Source organism: Periplaneta americana, chromosome 2 (assembly GCF_040183065.1).
Source record: "Periplaneta americana isolate PAMFEO1 chromosome 2, P.americana_PAMFEO1_priV1, whole genome shotgun sequence".
Taxonomy (NCBI): Eukaryota; Metazoa; Arthropoda; class Insecta; order Blattodea; family Blattidae; genus Periplaneta; species Periplaneta americana.
Window position 1 is genome coordinate 152,093,627 of NC_091118.1, and position 20,679 is coordinate 152,114,305.

General features: G+C 35.6%; 1 non-coding gene across 1 annotated transcript; it reads left to right on the forward strand.

Annotated features, from left to right (window-relative positions):
- The first annotated feature begins 202 nt into the window (after positions 1–202).
- On the forward strand, positions 203–274 carry TRNAY-AUA (transfer RNA tyrosine (anticodon AUA)). The gene has a single exon. It is a non-coding gene; the product is annotated as a tRNA-Tyr (tRNA).
- The last annotated feature ends 20,405 nt before the right edge of the window (positions 275–20,679 follow it).

Genomic DNA, 20,679 nt, shown 5'->3' on the forward strand with positions numbered 1-20,679 from the left:
GATTGTGTACGTTACTGTATTATCACGCCAGTTTACACAAATTAATACATAAATTAGTAGGAGTGGGGCTGCTGCAGATGAGTGCACCTCTGTACATACTGCGTTCAACATAGTGACACAGTAAATGAGGGTAGACCACCAAAAGGAAAACTGAGAGGTAGTACTTAAACTTAGAGGATTCGATCCGGCATCGGCACTAGAATCCGGTGTGGCTTAGTGGATAAAGCGTCAGCACATAGAGCTGAAAACCCGGGTTCGAGTCCCGGTGCCGGAGAGATTTTTTCTCTGTTCTATCCATCCTTCATCATATGATAAAGCAGAATTCCTGCACAGAAATATCTTAATATGTACTTCGGTACAATAATAATAATCAACATATTCTGGTTATTTGCCTACATTTTAAACGGACACAATGGAAGTCACGTGACATGAGAACTCTACATCGTCAAGTCTCGAATTGAAGAAAATGTAAGATATATTGATAAGGAATTCAAATTTAATACAGTAGCTTCTTTGCAACATCAAAACTATGTTCTAACCATCGTTGCGTATCCTTCGAAAGCTCTGTAGAATTCCTACCGTTAGGGTATAATTCTGAAGATCCGACACTGGACACAGAAATGTAAACACTATTTTAAAAATCACAAGTGGATGAAATATGCCAAATCATGTTACCGTACTTTGCTTTTGAGTTGTTTACAAGATTCGAGAGGGAACTGCAATTCCCTGAAGAGACTGTCAGGTTTTACAAGATCGCGGTCGAGTTTTTTCTTATAAAAGCTGTACTATACGACCCCTAAGGGGGTGATTAAATGAAACCAGGTTTGTTTTCAAATGTCCCAGAACGGACAGATTCTTCTCCGGCTGCCTTTCTGCATCCTCATCCATCACGCGCGTTAAAATTGGGTTCCGACATGATCTTTCCACCTGATATTTCCAAGTCCAAATATTTTAGTTATACGAAAACGTTACTGTGATCCACATGTCAGTTCTGTAATACCAGAACAATAAAGGTAGTCACTACTAGAATTTTTTCCTTCATATTCTTACGAAGAATAAAGAGTAACCCTGTAAGTTATTCTTGTCCACACCTGTGGAGTAACGGTTAGCGTGTCTAGCCGCGAAACCAGGTGGTCCGGTTTCGATTCCCGGTCTGGGCAAGTTACGTGTTTGGGATTTTTTCCGGGGTTTTCCTTCAACCCAATATGAGCAAATGCTGGGTAACTTTTGTTGCTGGACCCCGGACTCATTTCACTGGCATTATCACCATCTCATTCAGACGCTAAATAACCCAAGATGTTGATAAAGCGTCATAATATAACCTACTAAAATAAAAAATTAAATAAAAGTTAGTCCTATATGAAACTTCACTGTTAGTGTATGCAACTGCAGTTCAGAAAGAAAAAAGTAGTTTATCTACAACCAGCTGTATATTTCAGGCCAGGCGGGAGGGTACTATTTTTTGAGGCTGTACAGAGTCAGGCTCCAGAAGCTCATTATAAAAAATGGATGTCATTTGGAGATTGTAATTGTAAAAACCTAAATTTGTCCTTTTGCGTCAGGAAATGGTAATAATGCCTCTTTTCGACAAAAGAATAAAAGAAATTTTACAATAAAGCACAACTTTTTGTCTCATTTCAAAATACATCAAATCTTTTTGCCGGACCCTTTATAGACATAATACCATTAAACTTTTCTTATACGAGTATTAGTCTGTGAAGGCGGCAATGAACCTCGAGTTTGTTAAATACCATTTGTAAGTAAATAAGTAAGGAAGGGTTCCTTAAATATGCTGATACAGTTATTGATAATTCACATAGTTCAAAGGCTGGTTTGTATATCAACACGATTACAAAATTGGAGCGTAGATTCTCTGATCCCAACGCATACCTCAACCATTTTCATTATTATTACTAGGGCTCAGAACTTGAGGAAAAAACTTTTTTTTTTCCGAGTGTCCGAATACGAGGCCCATCATAATACAGAGTTTTAAGAAAAAGTATCCAATATTTTAGGAGGTGTTAGTATGTATCAAAACAAGAAAAAAAGTCTAATAAACATGGGTCCTACAACACATACTTTCTGAGATCTAAGAATAGGGTTATTTCTATTATAATAATTACTTATATAAAATACAGATTATCTACAGAGTGTAACAAAAGTTTCTGGTAGAGTGAAAATTTTAGTTTTTTTTTTTTTTTTTTTTTTCAAAAAATTTGATGATAAATAGGCCTGTCACATTTTAAGCCAAATTAATAATAAAGGATTGCATCACACCACAATCAAGTAGTACCAACTCCTACACCATAAAATTTGGTCATGGTTCCTGGGGAAAATGGAAATTAACAAGAGAATAATTTTAACATACTGTTACAGAAACTTTTGTTACACTCTGTATAAATAATACAGCGGACACTTGTTCATAGGAGGTGTTCAATGTGACATCCATTCATGGTAATGCATTCCTCTGCCCTTCGGCGTAAGGAATCACGCACTCTTTGAAATTGACCTGGTTGTTCTTCATAACCAAAAGTCTAGGGGATTTAGTTTGAGGAACGAGTGTGGGCCTCCACAATCAATCCAGCGGTCCTGAAATATCAGCGTCAGGTGTTCACGCTCATTGCGGAAAAAATGTGCTGGTGTCCCATCATGCATGGATCACATCTGTAATATTTCCTGACATGGCACATACTCCAGCAAGGTAGGCAATAGATTAATTAGAAAATCCTGACAACGAGCCCCAGTTGATCTCTGTGTTAGCACGTATGACCCTTAATATATCGCCAAGAACGCCTGCCCATACGTTGATTGAGAATCGGTGCTGATGCCTTGTTTCTTGAACTACATGGGAATTTTCATCAGCCTACACATGCTGATTACCAAAATTCACAACGCCATCTCTGCTCAACCCCGCTCATATCTGCAACCAAACTTTTGTTTTCAGTATTTCTTGCGACGTATCAGTATTCCATATCAGGGGTGTCAAGTACGGTATGATTATCTGGTAGCCTGTTGTATTGTAGGGCAGAAAAATACATTGTCATAAATTGACGTCACATTGAGCACCTCCTATGAACACGTGTTCAGGTTCAGAAAGTATGTGTTGTAGGACCCATGCTTATTAGACATTTTTTCTTGTTTTGATGCATACTATCAGCTCCTGAAATATTGGATACTTTTTTAACACTCTGTATATGTTCATTTTGCGTCATTGTAGGTCAGAAAATGGTGGGTTTCATTTGTCCTTTTTTGCCTTTGTCGGTGTTTTTCAGCTTATTGGTCCTCTTTCTTAGGTCTTAATGGCTTTTTTTTGCAACTTCAGCTTCTTTCGACTACATTTTTACTGTCATTTATGTAATTCACCACGAAATCTCACTTGCTTCATGTATGCACCAATGAGATCCGTTGATGTGGAGAGAAATTTCTGTATGTTTCGCTACGTGCTGTCAGAAAACCGACTGCTTTACACCTAAGAACCTGGAGATGACTATTGTGATATATGCTGCAATACTAACTGAGGTAAAGTTTCCAAAGTCCCATTTCTGTAACCCTAGTGTGGTTGTCAGATATTCTGTAGTTATACTAATTGCGATTCCTTTCTCCAGGATGTTTAATTGCGGGTTCGCTGAATTCATTTTAGGTGGCAATTCATACTAAATTCTCCAAGTACCTTTTTTAACAAACACGTAATTCTTTTTTCAAATTATGTTAATCTAAAAAATATGTAATATCTGAAAGAAGAAGCATTTCATTCATATAGTATTTTTCGCACTGTATGTTGCATACCACCAGAAGTTTGTACTTTTGAAATATGTAATTGAAACTGAAATTATTAATTAATTGGATCGCCTTCGTTACGTCCCTTTTCCCAGTCTTTAGGTCCTTTTTAGGATATCTTTAGGTTTGTTTAAAGGTCTTTTTAGGCAATTTATAGGTCTTCAACTTCCGAACCCTAATTATTACTATCATTTTCGACGTATTATTTATTACTTTAGCTGGATGAAAAATTTATTAAAATGCACTTCATAGTTTGTCGATATTCAGCCATATAGCCCATCTGTTTTGATGCCTTGGAGAAAGACGAGGAATAGTTCGAAAAGCACCTGTTAATAACCTTAACGCATCACGAATAACGAAGTAGATGTACAATGTTGTCTACACAGAAGAGGGTCAGTGGGTGAAGGTCGGCATTCTTCGTTGCAAACATTAACACTAGCCCCCTTAGTAAAAGTAATAAATGAACAAATGAACGGAGGCGGGTGGGGGGGGGGGGTTCGCTGTGTTACTGGCAGGCTTTTAACCACGTCATTTAGAAGCTATTTAAAGGAGATTTTGTGCAATAAGTTAACGACTCCAGTAGGTAGTTAAGGAGAACAAACTGTTGAATGGAAACATAGAGAAAGAGCTGATGTTATAAAGGGAGATGGATATTTAAGAAGAGAAGAGAAGAGGTACATGGAAATTGGAAGTGAAAGGCGCGTATTTTTAAATTTAAGTGTGTCCTTCACAATCTGCCCACTTGCTTCGTTACGTAATGACTTCTAATTTGTTATATGCGTGTTTCCTCTGTATTTTAATCGTCTTCAGTTTTTTTAGTCTACTTTGCTGTAATCCTTTGATCAAGTCAAAAGATTCTCAAATTATCATCAGCTGAATACAAATTTTTCATAATGAAGTGTGTCTTAACACTATGAAGACTGGATATGGTGACATACCTTGAAGGACAATATAAAATAAGGGGTCACAATTACCCCCTTACTTTATATTGCCCTAGACTAGACGGCATTTCGGAAGGCGGTCAACTGCTACATGCGCCGTAGCATTTCTAGTATATGACGTCACAAACTTGTACAGTAGAACCAATCAGAATCAGTCTATAACAAGTACATCCAGAGTTCGTTTGTTCACTTGTGAGTGTTTCAATACATTGAATAAGTAAAACTATCATTTACTGTGTATGTGTAAGATAAATAAATGGAAGAAGAGACTGTAAAAAGAGAAGTATTGCACAGGCAGGCGCGGAAAATAGTGTTTAAGGTGTATAATTATTTTAAAAACGTTGACGAGCAGAGCGTTGTCGGACATCTTGATGCTGTCTGCAACGTTGCCAACGCGCAACAAGGACTGCAGAAGCATGTGGTGCGAGATTGAGAAACGTGCAAAGAATATAGTTAGTGAAGGAAAGAGGGTTTGTTTGGTGTCGTGCTTACAGTAATCAAAGTCTAAGGTCATTATTATCTTTTGATAATTTAAATTCTCTCCTGCGCTATTTGTATTGCACGTGAGCGTGAAGTACGATGTGGCGTTGTTGTACGCTATCTTGCTCTCTCTATATCTCTCTCGACGCAAACGCTAGCAGACTACTGCCTTCCGAATTGCCGTCGACTCTAATATGCAAGGAAAAATAATTTGGTTGTGTAATATGTATGTAATACGTTAGCAATATATTTTTAAGCATCATAATGATGGCTCTTCACAACAGAAGTACAGTCAGTATAAAAATGTAATAGGTAGCACAAAACAGTAAGATTGTCATGGATTAAAGTTATTGTCTTTTTTTTAGTAGGTCTAAGTAATATGATCGTTAATAATAATAATAATAATAATAATAATAATAATAATAATAATAATAACACCTCTGTTAGGTTGATAGTTCTATTTCCTATTATTGCCTTCAAAGCGGTTACTTTTGGGTGGTATCGGCGATGTGTTTACGAATGTGCCGCTATCCATGATTCTCAAACACAGCAATTTTCTCATTTTATGTAGGCTATTTTCACATAAAAGCATATGTTTGAGTGCAAAACTAGTCACTAATTGAATAATATTACACTTCATTACTGGTAATTACTAATTACATATCAAATCTGGTTAGTGTACTATATAGTATATTATCTAGTCAGTGATGTATCCAATGATGGGGAAAAAGGAACTCGCCACCCTACGCCATTATCTCCTGGCTTAGTTGCCTCATGATTGATGCCTTATTGGTGTCACTTGTGAGGTTCAGACCAGTCTTCGGGCTGCTGACTTTACATAGCCTACATACTGATAATATCGACGGGTATCAATTTGACCCCTCAGTCTTTCTAGGTATTCCCTTTAATATCTCCACTTCTATAAATCTTTCAACGTCCAGATTTCAGGTGAACAATATTTTGGTAAAATTAAGAAATTTCACAGAGCCACAATTGGATATGACATGTAACATAGGAGTAATGTGCTCATAAATATGGAAAATGGATCGAAATGAGCCCTCCGTCTTTCTAGGGTTAAAATAATAAATTCTTCAACATTGTAGCTTGGAAACTGATCGTAAAGTTTCAAGAGATTCAACAAAAGCTCACTCAGTTACATAAAATCAGGCCTCACTATGTCAACAAATCCGTGAGGTTATGTGAGTATAGTCGACTAGGCCATGTCAAATCAAATTGCTCTCTTAACATGTTACGTTATTCATAATAGCCTATAGACCAGTCATGTCAACTGATGCCCATAGGTGCAAGCGCGCGCTTTAGAGCTCAGGAGAGCCTGAGCGCTTTATAGCGGAAAGGAAAGAGACAGACGAAAGAGGTAGTATATCCCTCTTAGTCGAGCAATATACAGGAATGACCAGCACTGATTCAATAGATAAAGAGAAGAGAACTTATTAAAACTGTATCCATGTTAATTTTTAGATTTGTCTGAGAACTATAAGTGCATTATAGGAATGTGAGTTTTAATTTTAATGCTCATTTTTCACAAGTTTGCTTTTTTATTCAAAAGGAATAATTTCTTAACTTTTTTACAGAAAAGTGAAATTTTAAGATGCATTTATTTAGTAGCCTTTCAGGTATTGAAACAATGTTTTCGTAAATCTAATATATCGTAAATACGTAGGCCTATTACTTACGATAAGGTATTGAACATTTCGAAAATATTCGCATGGAAAATGTTTGCAAGGAAATGAATTAACAAAGCAACTACTGTTACATCATAAGCAAAATATATGTGACCATGTGTTGTAAAAACGTCAGCTCTATAGCTTCAGCAGATTTCGAGAAAATAATTTATTATTCTGATGATAGGAAGTTGCGCACCAGTATCACTTAAAAGCATAATGCGATAAAAGTTTTGTTATGTAATATTAGTTACAATTAAAACATTTACAGTACCTAGGTAACTTTGCTTTGTACTATAATATTGATTTAATGAATTTATTGATTACTTTTACAAGGCTAAAGATACCATCAATATCAATTCCAACTTATCATGTCATATTCAATCTCTTTTTTGGGATATCACTTTCTCTATGAATGATGTGTTTCATTCACTTAGTACAGCATAGTTGTACTATTATGTAATTTATGTGAATATTCCTTCTTAGCACTTTATTATGTTATTAACGTTTAAAACACAAATGCAGTGTTAATAAATTGGTGTTGGTACTACTGTTTTACAGACAATATAGATAATATCAAACAGAAAGAAGCCATATGAAAATAACGACATAAAATTTCACGTTCCGTTTGAAGTTTCTACACCACTGTTTTCTTAATCCTACAGGCTGCTTATTCATATACATAATTCTTCCTCCTTCCATACCTAGCGCTTGATGCCCGCGCATGACGTCAAGGTCAGAAAAATGCGCTTGCTTTGACATCACTGCTATAGACCTATGTCACGTCACCCCCATCGATATCTTTTTTAAGGGGAGGCAGAGGTGAAATTTTGGAACAAAACTGAAGAAAAAATGAAAATTTGGTTATTTCCATTTTATTATATTTATTTTCATATTCCGATGTTAGTTTTTGATTTTGTGCTCTTAAAAGTATGAAATTAAAAACAAGATAACTGTATTACTATATTATTGTCATAATAAACTAATACTTATCATTATTTATATACCTTCTCTGAACATATAAATAAAAAGAAATATTGAAAATTTCTTACAATGTGGTGCATGGAGTATTTTACATCAAACGATATAAAGTTTTATAAAATTATTAATATTTACAGAACTATTGTACTTAGAAAGTTGAAACTTGGTATGTCCATTACTAATAACATACTTAGTATCCATGATCAATTTCAAACAAATCGGATAAATTTTGTGGATTTTGAAATATTCACCTCTGCCTCCCTTAACAATGCAAAATAAACTAGATATAAAAGAAAGAAACGAACAGAGATATTTTTACAAACATTTTGACGAGGCTTCGTGTTATATACCTTTACTTGTAAAATGCAGAATACTATTCTTGTCTTTAATTTCACTGTATTCACGATGATTAAATTGTTTTTTTTTTACCGCCCGTAAGACTTTAGAGCACATCAAACATCGAATGTGGTCTCCCTCTTCATGACAAAAAAAAATTAGACTTCCCATTTTTTGTGAAAATAATATCTTTTTTGTTTTTCCGCTTGCGAAAGCTCCTTAGAAAGACACATGTTTGTTATGTCAAACGTTACCTGTTCTCCTACTGACACTACTGAGATACATCACTGAGCACGGTAAACATGTCAATCACTCCGTAGGGAGGGGGTGGTTTTCAAGACTCGTACCGAGTGCGACTACTGCGCCGTTTTGCCATAGCTGGTGTAGGTCATTCGTTATTTCGTGAAACCAAATGGTTGTGTGCGCCATAGCTCATAGTAACAAAAAAACCTTATGATGGAGTAAGCGAGCTATCTTGCTTTCAGGTGGGAGTATAGCGAGGAAGGGAAGCTTCCCAGATCACTTCTTCTTTCTCCTTACGCGCAGGTAGGTTTCACGAGGTACCGAATGGCCTATAAGAGGTCAACGAACTCAGGTCTGTCTCCGTACGTCAGCCGTGGCGAAAATGTAATCGTGCGCCGAGCCACTGTGTAACCTGCAACGTGCATAGCACCTATGGAGGGAGGCGGACACCCGAAGGGGAAGTGAAGCAACTGTCTGACTTATTAACGGATTTTCATTTTCCTTACGTCAAGAACTTGAATGTAATTTTATACAGTACAAGGCTACAAACTAATGTTTAGTACGTGTAACGAAGAAAGAAATGAACAATAAATGAATAATATCACAACCTAAAATTGACTGTCTTCAGAATGTCTCTGCGACAAAGTTTCGAAGTCAGGAATTATGTCACTTATTGCCATTTGTAGTTGATCAGGAAGGTAGGCCTATTTGTCTGTCAGTCGTAATCTAAATTTGGTTTTTACTATTTTCATTGTTGAAAATAATTTTTCACAAACGTAAGTTGTAGCGAACATGGCTTCAACAAAGCAAACGAAAGAACGAAACTTCGGATATTTATTTTTTGGCAAAGATATGAAAGTTCAACATTTGTCAAGTCCTTATATCTAGCTTTCATTTGACATCACATTGTAAATCAGCGAGTTCAAATTGAAGCGCTAACCGCATTATTAGTACATCTGCTGAAAAAGGGTCGACGTATAGAGATGATGATGATGATGATGATGATGGTAATGATAATAATAATAATAAACTTTTAATGTTTCATGAGTAACATGTAGTATAATGCCGTTTTATGTTATACAACCGTTTTCCTCGTAATACTAAGTGAACAAATCATACATTTAATATTCTCATATTGACAGCAAAAAATTGCGTCCTCCCATCCTACTTGAAACTTTCGTTTTTGTAGAGGTACATGGTTTCGAGAGAGACATATGCCACTCGCCACTCAGAGACAAATACAAATGGAACGGAGTTTGACTCCAGTGAGTGAGAAGGTGGGGGTTGGGGAAGGTTAGAAGGAAGAGGATGCATAGCTATCATTGCGAGCCACAATGGGCCGCAAGAATAAAGTTGAGCATATCCTTTTACTCTACTATTTTGAAGGATGTGCTTCAGATTTTAATAATAAAATGCAGAGCAAAACCTTCTGCTCTTGATGACGCAATAGGAAAAGAGCACTTGCTTCACAGGAAGAAGCATTTGCTTCGAGCGCAATCTTTTGCTTCAGAATTAGAAAAAATGTATGAATAAAGTGAAGCATATCCTTCGATTCCGAAGCATATCCTTCTAAAAAGTGAAGTCTGGTCAGGAGCAGACTCATCTCTGTAGTTTACTGATCTGGTTGAATTACCAGTCGCATTACGTCGTGAAAAATACTACAAATTACGTTGGTGTACTGTTAGGGAGCAGTATAACAGTTTATATACTCTTAATGAAGAAAATATCCAATGGATTACATCACATTTTCTGGAGGAAACACAGGAGATAAGAGGAGGGGCCCAAGTGCTAGCGCGCTGTCTACAATCCCGGAGGCCCGGATTCGATCCTTGGCCAGGTCGTGTTGGAATTTGTGGTAGACAAATCAGACGTTGCAAAGATTTTTCTCGGGATACTCCCGTTTCCCTGCAACATTCCATTTCATCTATTATCTGCAATAGTAAAAATAGGTTAGAGTGAATTCTTGGGAGTAGTACGGGTTTCCGATGCTGATATAGGAAGGGCTTGGAGCTCCGGTATTGCAGAAGAGATGGGTATACATTGGACCACTATGAGTAAAACTATTATTAATGTATTTAAATATAACGGAAAAAGCGAACAAATGGCTCAAGTTGTCACCATCATTACAAGATATAAACCTGAATAGTTATAGAAATTAAATTTTCCGAGTGTAATCAGTGTATTAGACTGCACTCGTGCGTATTGCTAAACATACACAGCATGGTGATATGGTGATAAAATTAGGAGTATGTTGCAAGCTACATGCAAAGCAAAAGAATGCTTTACTAGTGTTGCAGTTGGCCAGGGTCCGTTCTTGACTGTAGAATAAGGAAAAATTCATCAGTTCGTGATGTGTTCAGTGGATTTAAAAATACTTGTCCTATTGAGTGACGGCTTCGAACCATGGCTCATGGTATCATATCGAAATCGGATTTTTAAATAAAGAGACAGTTATTTATAACAGAACGTTCCTCTGGCCAACTATGAAGCAGGTTTCCCATTCTACAATACGCCTGTACAATGCTGCCTCAAACATCCCAACAGTCATATTGTTTGTTGCTTTGTGATGCACAATGTAAGCTAGCGAAGTACCTATATGATCATAATTATGACTTTACAGACAATATATAGGATTTAAATGAAGATGAAAATACTGAAGAGCAAGAGGAACCTGCCACTGGAAGGACTTCAGATACATTCACGTCACTGCATTGGTATAATTTTACTACTCGTATTTTATTGATGCACACAGATTAACGTAGAAACTTTAATTAACTATCAGTATTTCTTACAGTAGGCTTAATTATAATATTTAATAATGCTGTTATGGGTACTTCAAAGACGCATGTTAAGAGGAATTTATTAGTATGCCGAATTTTCTTACAATAATTTTTATCATTTTCTGAAATGCTACCTCTTTTTTTTCCTTTTCACTTCTGGAACTTGTCACTTTTTTCTAATATTCCAGGATGTGTAGCTAAAAATATAATTGTACTTTCAATGGGCGCAAAGCTACCGCTGTCTGAATCGGAAGATGCAGTTTTAACCACGTGGAATCCTTATTTAGTTGTGATTGAAATGTAAAGTAAAAGTAAATCCATGGTTTAACAGCCCTGAAGGGCCAAGACCGACCAGCCGGCTGCTGGCCTCACGTTCACATGCCGAAGTAGAGGTGGACGATCATCCAACCAGAATGGAGGTATCGTGTGGTTAGCACGATGATCCCCCCAGCCGTCATAACTGGTTTGCGAAACCGGATTTTCGCTACCTATCGTAGCTCCCCAAGTGCATCACGATGCTGGGTGGGTACCGGACCCATACACTGGCCGAAATTTTATGAGAAAATTTCTTCCCTCACGAGGACTCGAACCAGCGTGCATTCCGTAACGCGAGTCCTAGGCAAGATGCCTTAGACCACGACGCCACGGTGCGGGACTGTGATTGAAATGAGTTTGGTTTATTAGCATCAGAAGGAAACTTGCTTTGTCATTGGGATGCCTACCATTGCTGCTTATCGCATTTCTTTATGAAACCGAACACCCGCACTCAGCTGACAAAGAGCGCCGACAAATACACAGTACTGCAACATGAAACGACACAACAACATTCGTGAGCACATGCTCCTGTCTTAGAAGCATAAGGTCGAAGGATAAGGTAGAGGTTATTCTTACAATTCGAAGCATATGCTTATACTTCAACCTCTTGCTTCGGAGCACATCCTTATACTTCAACCTCTTGCTTCGAAGGAAATCCTTCATTTTTATTCTTATGGCCCAATGTCTCGCGAGTCACATTCACGCCACGGCAGCCGTACGTGAACTACCTCGCGCCTTCGTTCTGGCTACAATGTGGTTGCATCGTTTAGTGGCTTGAAATTAATGTTTTTTAAATTAAATTTACATGAAAACCGTCCACACTATTGAAATACGTTAGAGGGATAAATGATTCTTTATTAGATTTTCTATCGATGTGGACAAAATCGCAATCCTACTAGCAGTAGTTACCGACTAAGAGGGTGTTAAACATTTGGAAAAAATCTGAGAAAACTTTGGACTTTTCACCTATATGGGATTAGATTTTTTTGTTATACATAGCCTACATGTCCTATTCGCTCTGAAAATCGGTAGGTTATTTCATTTTCACTCTGTATATTCAATCTATTCTCTAAATAGAAATTCCCACAAAATAAGCACGTTTTATTCCTAGCCTAGTTGCTACATGTGTCAACTGTTTTCACATTATCCCATATGCAGATCGAACATGCAGTTCTGCTTTACCCACGTACTGTACAGTACATCTCAGCTGTGAAAATTAACCTTCAATTTGGTTTATTTATCCCCTTCCGTTTATATGCCACACTGAATAGCCGTTTGAATGTAGATCTGTCTCCAAGACTGATGAGTTCTGTAAGTCAAAAGGAAGGGTTCACAATTTTATATATACACAGTGTTTTTTTTATCTCTGCTTTGCATTGGGGCCCTTGCTTAGGTGATGGATGTTTGGATGGCTGTAGAGGTGACAGGGAGGAAGGAATACGTGCCGGTAAAACATCGCAGCATATTTCGTAACGATGAAAATGTTATTAATACAGCTGCGATCCCTGTCTAGTGTTTCAGGAAGCCAAACAATTCGTAGTATGAATTGCAAATTAAATAGAAGTATGTAGGCTATATTTTAGATATACGTTGCGAAGTATATACCCAAGTTTCGACCTTAAATATATTCAATGTATGAGGAAAATAGCTGAAATAAGATATATTCATATAAGAGATAAGAAGGCATCGTTATTAACAGCTGTGAAGTTCATATTACTTCCATTTTATCAATATGATTGAATAAGTTTCATAATTCATCTTTATAGAACAGTGCTTCCTAGTCTTTTCTAGCTGGCGCCTCCAAAGCTCACATCCCCCCTATATTTAAACTTATTGCAAATACTTTCTTCTCAGAATATGGTTTAAAAATTAAGTCTTATAGTAAAGGTAACTAATTTTAACAAAAATTATAGTATTTGAAAAGATAAGTGGCTGAAAGAATAATGTGTTGTTATTATTATTATTATTATTATTATTATTATTATTATTATTATTATTATTATTGTTATTATTGATCAGAATCTAAAGGGGATAAACATATTTCTTCTTTATGTAACAGACTTCATAAAACAATTTATAAGTTTGCTATTCTTCGCTCTGTCATCTAGTATGGTATAATCGGATGGGGAGGAGCAGCAGAATTTACACTTTCTCCACTTTCTTGCGCACGTTCTGGGATCCTGTCCATTTGGAGAGGTTTTGCGTAACAATAAACATCACAAAATTAGTTCTGAAATTGTCAGTGCATTTAAAGGCGTAGAATTCACAATACATGAGGAACTATTAGGTTTGGCAGAAAATGGAAGCAATAGAAGAATTGATATATTGGCTTATAAAAGCAATTCACGTCCAATGAAGATATGGGGTGAAAACTTTTGTGGACTGTAACAGTCCTTCTGGGACTATGAACCTTATGGCTTATGATGATGATGATGATGATGATGATGATGATGATGATGATGATGATATTCGCTTAGTGGATCGATCCATCTGTTCGCTTCGAAAGTTACAGTGGTCGACTTGATGACGTTGAAAAAGAAAGGAAAAGTATTTACGAGCCCACCATTCCCTATTACTTACAAAAATATAAACTTAGAGAAATTAAAGTAATAGACTTTATGATAGGAGCCAGAGGAACTATTTCTCATTTTGTAAAATTATTTTAGCAGGTACATAATCTAAAAATCCATAGATTGAAATGTATTGTGTTGTTAGCTCTTGAAGGATCCGTAGTTCTTCTAAGAAATCATTGTTATAAGTTATAACAACTTGCAGGTGTAAATGACTATATTTCTACATTTGTATATTTGTATAAATCCTTGTCACGCTCTCGTTATCAGTTTTAGATAAGGCTTATATAATGCAATATTAATTTTCTTTTATAAAAATCAAACAAATTGCTAGAGTGTACTTTGTCCACGTGACAGTCCTCTGATGAGGAAAGTTTATAATAAAAAAACTTCAAAAGTGGATAAATAAAATTTACTTAAACAAGTCAGTTAATTATCTAACAAATTTTATTTATTCCGATTTTAATGTTTTCCAAATTGAACAAATATGTAAGTATACATTATTGAAATATTATCATAAAAATCGTCAGGAATATAAAGAAAAAAATGTTTATTCTACCAGAAGAAATTTGACATGTCTTTTAGATTAGACGATAACACGACTAGACGATTACACAATCACTGGATTAAATTACAGCCAGAGTTACGGGCCAAGCTTATACAACTCCATTTTGATCATAAATCCTGACGTGCATAATTTTTATTTGAATAAATTTAGAAAAAAATAAGCAAATCATATCCATTTTTTCTTTTTTATTTTTCTTAATTTCAGTATACTGTTTATTTATTCCAACTTAAACTCTATTCTTGGCTTGATTTTCTACTTTATCTTCGCAATTATCCATGTTTTCTAATAATTATAAGTATTGGTTTTGTAATTTTATTGAGCTTCTTTATTTTCCATTTAGTACAAAATAGTTATTTATAGAAACCGTTCCCGAACACGACTGCTTTTTTATAGTATGTATTAGTCATAGTGTCATAAAAGAAATCGAAATCTTAACAAATTTTGAACTCAATAAACAATGAATAACCGACGTAACTCGGTTAGCTAAGACGCTTGCCTTCCGATCTGGAATTGCGCTAGGGCGCATGTTCGATTCTCGCTTGGGCTGATTACCGTAAGTCAAATATCAGATAATCTATAGCGAATCCTCGGCCCCATCTCGCCAAATATCATCTCGCTATCACCAATCCCATCGACGCTAAAAAACTTCGTTGTTGGTACAGCGTCGTTAGATAACCAAGTAAGAAGAATAAACAATTCAGGCGCAACATAATTTGTTTTATTCGGCATAGCTACCTAGCGCCCGGAATTTATCTTCCCCTGATTTTTACAATAAGTAATACATATCTAAATACTTTAGATCTAATTAAAATCTGAATTTAAGAAATAAAAAAATATATATAAATGTCAGTACAAACTCAATACAAAACAAACTATGAGTGCGTGCTTTACGAGTCTCTACATATTACAATGAATGACTGTAAACATTTTAAATGTTTCAAATGAAAATTTTCTCTTTCTTTCTTATAACATGCATTTTATTCTTTCCTAATGATGTGCTCGCTACTAAATTCTTCTATTGTAGCACTCATTTCCAACCGCCTAGTTTTGTTTTGTTTTCGTATGTTCACTGAACAGCATACCTGAACTAAGTAGCGTCGGATGCCACCGAGCTATACTCCATACATACCTACACTGTTGCGGGTTGCTTGAAGGCTTTAGGTAACCAAACGCAGTACTCTAGTCATAACTAGACTTTGAAGTTAAGGTCCCAATCGGAGAGGTACAGGTTAACTGACAGCAGAGTATTGGGTGGAGGTGGAGGGAACAGGCGAGGGTTTGTTTACTTTTTCCATCTGTCCAACTGCGCTATCCGTCTACGACTGGTTGGAAGTTTCGTTCGTACTAGCACTGAAGATGGGACAGTTTGAACAATGGTAAGTCATTGCGATATCTGTAACAATTTAATTGAAACAAGTTTTAAAATATAAATTATTAAATTGCTTTTACAAGAAAAAACTTTATAAATAGAAATAAGTATGTTTTACTTGAAAAGGCAAAAGCCGTCATAATTGCTAACAATGTGTAAATCCAAATTAAAATATCTTGTAAATTTCTTATACGGGTACTTCATTTTAATTCATTTGACTCTCAGTTTACTCTATTTTGTTGCCAACTTAATCTACAAAACTTTCATTCTGACTTCTTACTAATAAATTCTTATTAATACATATTTTAATTTTAAGTATTAATATTATCTTCGTTTTTTGTACTATATATATTCAGCTGTCCCCCAGAACACGAGTTTTACTCATAAGAGGGTTAGATTTATATTAAACAGAACATAATTATATTTTAATTGTTTTTTGTAAATGATGTTTCTGTAATAGTAATCATATTATTCTCAGAGAAGTCTATTTCTGTGACCCACTGTATATTTTATATTTACTGTAATTATATAGCTTCGTTTCTTTATATTGTAATTTATGTGCAATTATAAATAATGTGATCTGATATTCTAATAACAAATTATTATTATTATTATTATTATTATCATAATTATAATTATTATAAATTGTTACTAAGTACCTGTGTAAAATAGTATTGCTCTGTATGACTGTTCATAGACTTAAGAGAAATATTACGTTTCTACACCTGAGAGACAATAATGCAATGTATTCTAATCTACAAACAAACGTTTATTAATTTTTTTTTAGTTTCTGGGTCTGAATTGAAGATATTACAAAACCAATCCATGTCAAAATTGTTATTTTTCAGGAGAACAATAAAAATAAATAGAACAACACAAGTCAGCTGTTTCCGTACAACTGGTGTTTATCCTTGTGGCTATTGCACCTGACATGGATCATTTTTGGAATCTATAAACATTTGAAATAGTAGCAAATGTGTCCTTAAATCAATTTCATTAAAAATGACTAAGGCTGTTTTTGTAATAGGCCTAATGTCTTCAATTGCAAAAGTTCCATCTAACTGACATAATAGACTGCCTTGCCAGCTGCTTTGTGAACACTGTATTATTCTGTGTGTACTTAACTTCAGAGTAAATGTGTCTCAACTTCGAAGTCTAGTAATAACTACAGTAGTAAAGGACTATACAAAGTAATCCCGCGTCCTGTAGCCGCGTAGTGTAACTTGTCAATCCTTGGACTAGCATTACGGAATGAGCCCTGGCTAGAATCATCATGGAGAAGGAATCTATATATATAATTTGAACTGGTAATGGAAATTACGGGAAAACGGCTGAACGGATTTTAATAAATGGCCCCTCATTTTGAAGCCTGGCACCCAAAGTTTTTCGGAAAAGTAGTAGTTTTCAGTGAAATGTCAATTTTCCTACATAATTTTCCTATTTTCCAAAATCCATCTGTTGTCAGTTTTGAGAACTAATTTTATCGAATCACGGTCGACTTGATTGAATTTCAGAACAAACCACACACTACAATAAACAATAGGTTATTACACGAAGGCCATGACCTGCAGGATTGCCGACATATTTAGAGCTCAATTCAATGTGTTATTAAAAACTGATTCTGCAGTGTATAATAATTTTCTGAGTACTGCTGTGTATTGGATATTCAAATCTACTAAACTTGAGGTGGTTTGATGACATTATTATCATTAGAAATTAAATATTATTATAGTTAATATCATGATCCATGTATTTTTTATTAATTTACATAATATTGATGCTATATTGATGACATGAAAGTGAAACGTTTTGAGGTTATGTAAGTAAATGTAGAGAATATCTTAATTTAGATCTTCATTTCTATAATTTACTGAGTGGCTGCTATATATAACTACAAAACTTAAGTAAGATAATAATATTGTTATTAAAAATCAAATATTTTTATACTTATTAGCCCAATGGGGTTGGGTCTTTTTCATATACTAAATGGCGGTGTAGTGTAGATATTGATATGTGTCATTGTCTTCAGTATTGGCTCGAGAGAGCGCAAAAATTACAGTTCCTAAGGAAAGATCAAAAAGTATTACTTACTGATAAAATAAGTGGCCTAGAAAATTTTGTAGTCTCCAGATCATTTCAGCAAGATCTCTTAGTAGGATAAAATGATTTTACGCTAAATTATTTCAAGTTCTACATGCAGCGCTATACGAAAATGCTATTGTTCGAAAGCTTAGCAAACCTGACATTTTTTTAACTTTCGCCTACAATCCACAATGACCTGAAATAGCTACTGCTATCATCCTGACATTGATACTTGCGTTTTCGCGTTGAAACTCAAAAACTGAAGTTGGATAGGTTCAAGAGAAAGTATTTGACCTAAAAAAATCCATTCAGAGGGAGTATGTTTCATTATTATGGAAGCAAATAATTACTATTAAAAATACAAGTAGGCCTATTCTTCATTGAAAATAAATCTGAAAAATTTTTATTTGAACGTCTAACCAACTTAGTTTGCAGCAGCATTTGCTGCACAAGCCACTAGTTTTCTTATAAAATTAATAACGCTGGCCAGTGTACAGGACTGGTTCCCACTGCACTGGTGTAAATTTTGACATCAGCTGGGTATTTTTTGTTTTGTTTTGTCTGGTGTTGTAGGCCTAATGCAAAATACAGCAAGAAATTACCGTTGTATAACTAATACATTCTAACTGCAGTGTTAGGAAAGTGAAGTGGAAGGGTTGCAGCGTCTGGGAAACATCCTGTGGTCGGGAGCGCAAAGCAAACAGCTGAGTATAGACAGACAGACAGCCCCAGCGACTGTCACTCTTTTCATCGGCGCAGTGATGAGCCGTATCCAATGGCAACTCTATGGGGAGGGCGAGCGTAGTACCGCTACGTGCGTTGTTTGTGGTGCTCGGCGTTATAAATTAGCATCCGACTGCCTTACAGAGCATTCGCTCACCTCGCAATGCTCCTCCGCTCCGCTCTGCAACTCTCGTTTCGTCCGTAATATGTACAAATTATTCGAGATATTTCAGCACTTCTGTAACACCGTTAACCGAAAAACTGGATCATTGGCTTTTAACTCCAGAAGCCTGAGCTCAAATACCAACGATTGTCATGAAACTTGTTGTCAACGAAGGATTTGTAGAAATTAGCACATATGATTTCATACTACAGAGGCAAAAATGAAATAAATTAGGATAGTAGGCCTACCAGAATAAGCCATAGATAGAGATGGTAGTCTACTTAATTTTTCGCTTTCGCAAGACGATAAAATGCGAAATGACTATTAGAGGAGAAGGTAATAATAATAATAATAATAATAATAATAATAATAATAATTTATTTATTTAATCTGGCAGAGCTAAGGCCAGTAGGCCTTCTCTTCCGCCCAGCCAGACTCTAATTCTAATTGAATACAATTGCTTAAATAGTTATTACATTAATATCTAGACCGTAAAAGAACATGAAAGTAAATAATGAAAGTTGGATAAGTAATGTTAGTGCGACAATAATAAACATTGGTAAGAAATAGTTATAATAATAATAATAATAATAATAATAATAATAATAATAATAATAATAATAATAATGAAATAATTTAGATATTTATCTGTGATATACTCGTATATAACCATTAAACATTGAGAAACCTGAAACAGCTATTATTGTTAACAAGAATTGTTAGAAAAATATTTCGTTAGCCTATTCTTAAATTGGTTTGATATCTGACAGTCCCTGACATTACTCGGTAGGGAATTCCAAAGCCGAGGAACAGCCACAGTGAAAGAAGATGAATATGAGGATGTTCGGTGGGAGGGAATGGCTAATATTGAGGAGTGTTGTGATCGTGTGTTTAGGTTATGATGGGCGAATATTGCAGACGAAACGGACGCACATATTATGAACACGTTGTAGTGTCTGCGCCGAAGTAACGCTTAGGTTAGTAAAGTAACGCTTAGGTCAGTAAGTAACGCTTAGGTCAGTAATATGGGACGGGGTTGTAAAATGGGACACAGTCGTTTTTCTGAAATTAGTGGCGCTATCTGTTACGTACAGTGGCATATTTTCCTCCTCGGGATCGCCCTCGGTAGCGTAGTTGGTATAGCGCTGGCCTTCTATGCTCGAAGTTGCGACTTCGATGCCGGTTGAGGTCGATGGCATTTAAGTATGTTTAAGTGCGACAGGCTCATGTCAGTAGATTTACTGGCATGTAAAAGGACTCCTGCGGGACAAAATTCCGGCACACCGGGGACGCTAATATAACCTCTGCAGTTGCGAGCGTTGTTAAATGAATCATTTTTTTTTTCCTCCTCGGGTATTTTTTCTGAAGCTTTAAAAGGTGTCTCTTATTTTTGGTTTACAAGACCAATATTTTTGTGAAATTATTAAAACTAATGAAAATATATTAATAAAAAATCGAATTACCAGCAATTAATAAGATAATTCATTATAAACCATAAACATGGGACCAACAAAAAACCTTCTCTATAGTCTTTGCAATGGGATGTAGTAAGTCCATTGAGTGAAAGTTGTGCATGAGAGGAAGTCATGTTCATTACGCCAATGTTAAAAGTTTTTGAAGAGGGTGCTTTTCTCGGCTGTTACGCAGTAACAAATTTAGGTAGACAGGT